Raw genomic sequence first — 6651 nt, forward strand, 5'->3', positions numbered from 1 at the left:
GAAGGGACCTGAGCAGATCATCTAGTCCGACCCCCTGCCATGGCAGGAAAGAGTACTGGGGTCAAACGACCCCAGCAAGGTGTACATCTAGCCTCCTCTTAAAGACCCCCAGGGTAGGAGCCAGCACCACTTCTCTTGGAAGTAGGTTCCAGATCCTAGCCACCCTGACTGTGAAGTAGCGCCTCCTGATATCTAGCCTAAATCTACCCTCTGCCAGCTTGTTACCGTTATTCCTGGTCACTCCTGGCAATGCTTGGGGGAACAGGGACTTCCCCAGCGCCCGCTGGTCCCCTCTGACTAGTTTGTAAGCGGCCACTAGATCCCCCCTCAGCCTTCTCTTGTAGAGGCTGAACAGGTTCAGGTCCTGTAGCCTCTCCTCATAGGGCCTTCCCTGCTGCCCTCGGATCATGCAAGTGGCCCTCCTCTGGACCCTCTCCATGTTGTCCACATCCCTCTTGAAGTGCGGCGCCCAGAACTGGACGCAGTACTCCAGCTGCAGCCTGACCAGTGCCACATAAAGGGGGAGTATCACCTCCTTGGACCTGCTTGAGATGCATCTGTGGATGCATCTTAAGTGTAAAGAGGATGGGAAGACAGTCCAGTCTCTCAGATGTACAAGGGATGCTTTTAATAATGTTAAAAAATAAAAGCATGATTTTTGTTATACATAACCTGTCTCTTCATAGTCTAATAAAATACAATTCCAAGTCAGCAGGTGTTTTAGTCATCAGAACAACCCTCCCTTTCTAGTGTATGAGAAAATAAAGGTAGTGACAAAGCGGAGTTATGCAGCTCTGTCTTGGAAAGGCTAGTTTAATACACTGATAAAATAAAACAAAACCAATGCAACAACAGAACTGTTGAAGATAACAGAGGATAACAGTTACAGACAACAGCACGTAAGCTGCTAAATGGGGGAGTGTGGGTCAAGAGTGAGAGGCACCAGCAGGGCTGTGGTGGCTGGGCTGTGGGTTGGAAATGAGGGGCAAAAGCATGGGCAGTGACATATCAGGGCTGCTCGGAATCATGAAGCAGGGAGGGAGGGGGCAGGTGCAGCTGCAGCTGGACCCATGTCCTGGTGAGCAAAGGGGGTAGGGGGAGCTCTGATACTCTATGATAAAAAAACCCAAATCAAATGACAAAATATATAGGTATTTAGAATTTATTTTATTATAATTTTGAGGCACTGGTAGGCTTCCAAATTGCTTTAAACTGTAAATACATCAATAAAACATTGTGTTCAATCAATACCTAGACACACACATTTTATCAAACCTAGACATTTTATCTAAAATTGTTAAATAAAATTGTGAGTGAAGGCGAGAAGAAGGGTCTAGGTATTAACTGTAGCAAAACAATATGCATGGTAATTACAAAGATCATTCCAGTATGCAACATCAAAGTGGACAAGGAACAGATAAGGCAGTCAATAAATGTAACTACTTGGGAAGCTGCATAACATCAGATGGTAAATGTGCTCATGAAATAAAATGGAGAATAGGGATGGCATAAGACATTTTTGAAAACTAAGAAGATATTTACAAATAGTAAAATTTCTATGAGGATGAAATTTAGAGTTTTGGGTTGCTATGTTATACTAGTCCTCACATATGCATCAGAACACTGGACAATATTGCCAAGTATGGAAAAGAGAATTAAAGCAACTGAGATGTGATTCTTAAAGTGCATCTTAAAGGTATGCTGGACAAGTCACACTTCAAATGAAAGTATTTTGTTAAGAGCAGACTGCAGGAGGAAGCTGCTTATTAACATTAGAAAGAGACAGTTAAATGTGGGTGTGTGTGTACTGAGAGAGAGAGAGAATTTTGGCTTTTTATCAGAGAATTTTTTACTTTTAAACAGAGAAAACCAGAATCCCTGCTTATGACATAAGCCCTTGAAATAAAAGGATCGATGAAAAGCAAGGACATTTTAGAAAGTTTTGTATGAGACACAAATATACTAGAGAACAGATGATTAAAACAATTCCTTGTTTTTAAAGTAGCTACTTCTAAAGGACAAACTATCTATCATCATAGTTAGAATACTTGATGCTTATTATTTGGCACTTTCCAACTGGGAATCTCAAAGTATTTTACAAGCATTAATGAGTTAAGCATCACCATATGGTAAGACATTAAGATGGTAAGCTAGGTACCATCAACCCTAATCTATGGATGAGGAAACTAAAGCTGAAAGATATTTACTGACCTGCCTAATATTGCAGCAGAAACCAGTGGCAGAACTAGGAAAACAGCCAATATCTCCTGGCTCACTGTGCTGTGTTTTCGTTGGAGGGCTATCTTTTCCTTTATTTAAAGTATACTGAAAAGATTCCAGGCAGCATCTGTGAGGTGAAAGAGTGGAGGTTATTCAGCCTGTTATAATCGTTTTCAGTTATAAACCGAAGTATCTTCCAAAACAAATATTCCATAGATATTTTTGTTTATCCCTAATCAGGTTGTTTGCTTTTTAATCAGTTAGAAACCTTGATTTGTTAGAAAATAAGTTAAACTTCAACTTGCTCTTTTCCCATACTTGAAGGACATGTCTTAAGACTCAGGTAAATCTCAGAACACAGGTGGCCTACTTACAGTAATATTGCTCCAGGTTATAGAGATAGGAAAAGTGAGCACAGCTGAATAGTTTGGAAACCACAGCATCTGGAACCATTTTATGCCTCATCTATCAATCTGCTTGTATGGGAATTGAGAATTAACATTTCAAACCACACTTCCTTACTTCATGACAGATGAATCCCAGATCTGAGGTTATTTCACCTTCCTCCTCCCCCAAAGCAAACTGGATGGACATCTGTGAAGGTCATATTAAAGAATCTTGGATACTTCTCAACTTTGTTCAATTAAAATGCATTAATATATATAAAAAGTTTGTCAACATTGTAAAGACAATCAATTGCAAGGCTCTGTTTTCATTTCCTTTTATATCTTTTATTTTGTTTGCTTAGTTTTTTTGTGGCATTTCTAATAGTTCATGTCAAAATAAAGGTGAACTTTTTCTAGATTATTTTGAGACAACTGATTAAAAGGGTTAAAAATACACAAAGTAAAGCAGTTTTTTCATCTTATATAGTATTTGTTTTCTTCTCATGAAAAAAAGTGTTGTTTTGCCCATTTAAAGTTTCTTATATGTCTTGTGTGTTACCAAATGTCCCATTTAAAGGTTTAGGATTTTTTTTCAAATAATATATATTACTAATTTACTTTTTATTTTGACTCTGGTCATTCACATATTGTATAGTGCATATGCTGATCATACCCCTATTGTACTATTATTATGCATATGCTGGTCATATCCTGTTGTGTTATAGCTGCATTGGTGATTTTACTGCTGTACTACATGACTGTGCTAGTATTTTGTAGGCATACAAAATTTAAAATTTGGAAAAAAAAGAGAAGGCTAGGATGGGAGGGATATGAGAAGAGAAAAAAAATCACATCTTGCATTAGTCAGGCATGTGTACTTTGTTAGTTATTATATAGCAACTTTATAGAAAAAGTATGGTACTTTTTCACTGAAGTTAAGTCCAACTTGATCCTATCTTGTTAGTTTTATTTCAATTCCTGTTCAAGCTAAATCCTACATCTTGAAAATCTTTTGAAAGAGTATCTTCCTAAAGCTAAGGCTAAAGATGTCTGTTCATCCCTAGTACCCAAAGATGCCTGCATTACTAGTTGTGCCTGTAGAAGTTCTTTCCCAATCTTTCTCTTTGCTTCTCATTTTCCTCTGTTCCTGATCTGACAGTCCCACATGACTAATGCTCATGTCCTAATCCTAACTCCCTATGGTTCATTTTGCCCAAACCACCTCCAGTCCCACCCTTGTCCTGCCACTCAAAATAGGGTCTTCATTAATCCTTCCAGGACTGATGAGGATCTTCTGACTTAGAGAAGGATGAAGGATTCTTATGCAATTGGGAATCAGCGGGGAACTGGGATCTTCCCCTATTGTATCATGCCTCTAGCTGGATATTGCCTGTCAACATAATAATTTTCTCTCCCCCACACACATTTTGGGTTGTATGAAGTCCCTACCGTCCCCAATCTTGAGCTCATGAGATTCATGGCACAGGCATTTCCTCAGGCCACAGCCAGAACTAAAGGCTCTGTCAAATTGTAGCTTGGCCCCTAGGATGTTCAGAGCTTAAATAAAATATACTGAGGAGATGTTGCATTTATATTTTTATAAAGTTCAAGGATGTTTTTAAAATATGCATTTAAAAATCTAAATATATTACAAACTTTAACAAATAAGCATAATATTAATTTACTGTATAAGAAAAAGTCATAAACTTAATAGAAGTTTGAAATAAAGAAATAGCCATATATTACCCCAGTCTCTGAGCCCTTTGTAATTCCAAATTATTCTCATTGCTTCATTGTTAAAATAAAAGCTGATATCAAATCTTCGAGACCCTGGCAGGATCACACCTTTCAATGCTACAAGAGAGACTATTAAATATTTTAACAAAAGGAACTCAAAAGCAAAATCCCTACTGGAATATTTTTGTCCATGTTGCCTGTACTTCCACTGCAAGGGGTCATACCTGGAAGCCCAGTCCTGACTACTACAACTGCTGCATAGGTTTTCCTTTTTTTGATGGAGCCTTGAAAGATCCGTAGCTGAAAACAATTCAGTCCTTCCTCACTAGGTTAGATATCAAGGTTCCTGGGAGTCCTGTATATTTGTACTTCCTCATCAGTCCTGGAACATTCCTTCAGGTTGCTGAAACGTTTGGGGTCAAGGAAAAAAAAAAGATTCCAAAATCTAAAAAATGTTTCTTTTGGTTCACTTTTCCTCCCCTGTAACTCATACCCTTGGCAACTCTACGTAAAGTCATTCAAAGTGTAGGGAGTCCTATAACTGAGAGTCTAGTACTGCCCCATATTTCCTTATAGGGAAAGGGGATGTCACATATGCAGAAGGAAAACTTTTTCTTTGCCTCTACATTTCCAGTTCACCCAGTGGCAGGAAAGCTCTGCTATATTCCTGCTCCTCAAACCACATGAAAACTTTGACGTGGAGAATATGTACCAGAACAAGGAAATGGAAGTCTCCATTTTGTATTTGGTCCTCATCAGCAGAGAGCTGTGAAACAGATTTTTTTTTTTTTCCAGACAATAAGCACTCCAGTTGCCTAATACTTTATACAATTTCCCCCCAAGCTCTTACTACAGTTAACAGGTCTATTTTTCCATTCAGGATACCTGGGGGTACAGACACCACATAAACAAGGCTCATAATATCAGTTTATAAAACTGCTGGTAGCAGTCATGATGTGCCAGTCTACGCAAACTAACATCTGTATCAGACATCAAGCAATGACATTTTTACCCAGAAAACTCATCTCATTGGAGGAACAAAACTTTCTACCACCCCCAAATAAGGCCACACCAGGAATAAGTGAGAGCTCACCACTTGTTTTCTCAGTACATGTACATCTACTTCCCTCTCTCAGTATGTGTACGTCTATCAGTGACCTTCCAATCTGTTAAGATTCAAGGCACTCCTCAGAATATGCCAGCTTGTAGCTTTCATTCATTTTTGGACTACAGAAAAATAACAGAGCAAGTCTGCTGTTGCAAAGAACTCAGAAAGACAGCAAGTCAGAATGTTTTTAACACGAAATTTCCTCTTTGAAATCTCTGGTTATCTTGTGAATCATGTTTACACACTTACCAGTGCTAACATGGCATAGCACTCCACAACACCCTGGAAAGAATCTCAAGGCACCCCAGGGTGCCATGGCATCTGGTTGAAAATCATTAATTATATTATATATGTACACACACAAACACACATGCACATATATATAATTGGGATAGAGTTAAGACAAGTTTTTAAAGACAAGGCATTGGTTAAATCCTTGCCTCTTGCATAATTCCTGGATCATCACCTCCAGATTATTCTTAATATCAATATATGTGTGCGTGCATGTGTATACACACACATACTAAAGATATATAGATAGACACACACATACACTTAATATATATCTCTAGTAAATACTGTAACGAAGGGGGCTTAAAGGCAAAAGGCCGACAGAAAAGTGCCAGTGTCGCCTGGGCTTCCGCCGCAAGGGCTGCTGCCCGGCAGGCCTGTCCCGCCCGCCCGCGCTCCCGGCCCGGCGCTCCGGCACCTCTACGAAGACCCGTGCAGGGCCGCCGCGCTGAGGACACGGCCCGCAGGCAGGAGCCCTCGCGGCGGGACCCCAAACGACACAAACAGACAATGCGGCAGGGCTTTCGCTTGCAAGTCCCCGTCGTTGCCATATTTACCAGCTAAACCGACGAGCAAGCGATGCCGGAGCTGTGCCGACCCAGGACTAGGGTTGCCCGGACACCGCCTGGCACGGGACGAGCCGGGGCAAGTCCGTCCCGCCGGGGCAGCCGGCCCGAGAAAAAGTGTCGCCTACGAAACCCTTCACGGGCACCCCCGCATCTGCGGGCCGAGGCAAGGTGCCAGCCCGCCCGGCGGGGGCAGCGATGGGGCAGGACGGGGCGCGGGAAGGGGACTGCCCAGCCCCCCCGCGGGGGCAGGGACTCGCGCCCAGGCGGAACCTTGGTGCGCTGCCGCGGTTCCGGGCGGACGGCGGAGGGGGCGGGACTGCCGGGACCCGCCGGCTGCTTT

The 6651-nt window shown here is 41.6% G+C and overlaps 1 protein-coding gene and 1 long non-coding RNA gene across 2 annotated transcripts in view; one reads left to right on the forward strand and one right to left on the reverse strand.

Moving 5' to 3' along the window:
* Positions 1–4612: 4612 nt before the first annotated feature.
* Positions 4613–5049, reverse strand: LOC109290930. The gene is made up of 2 exons (XR_002095716.1): positions 4953–5049; positions 4613–4746 (listed from the first exon to the last, which is right to left on the reverse strand). It is a non-coding gene; the product is annotated as an uncharacterized LOC109290930 (long non-coding RNA).
* A 1274-nt stretch (positions 5050–6323) lies between these two features.
* The window catches only part of ATAD1 (ATPase family, AAA domain containing 1), a 34508-nt gene continuing 34180 nt past the window's right edge, over positions 6324–6651 (forward strand). The window contains exon 1 of the mRNA XM_019507753.1: positions 6324–6425. The gene's annotated coding sequence lies outside the window, so the exon portion shown is untranslated. The remainder of the gene's footprint in view (positions 6426–6651) is intronic.

This window comes from Gavialis gangeticus, unplaced genomic scaffold, assembly GCF_001723915.1.
Source record: "Gavialis gangeticus isolate Ggan-Ray unplaced genomic scaffold, GavGan_comp1, whole genome shotgun sequence".
Lineage (NCBI taxonomy): Eukaryota > Metazoa > Chordata > Crocodylia > Gavialidae > Gavialis > Gavialis gangeticus.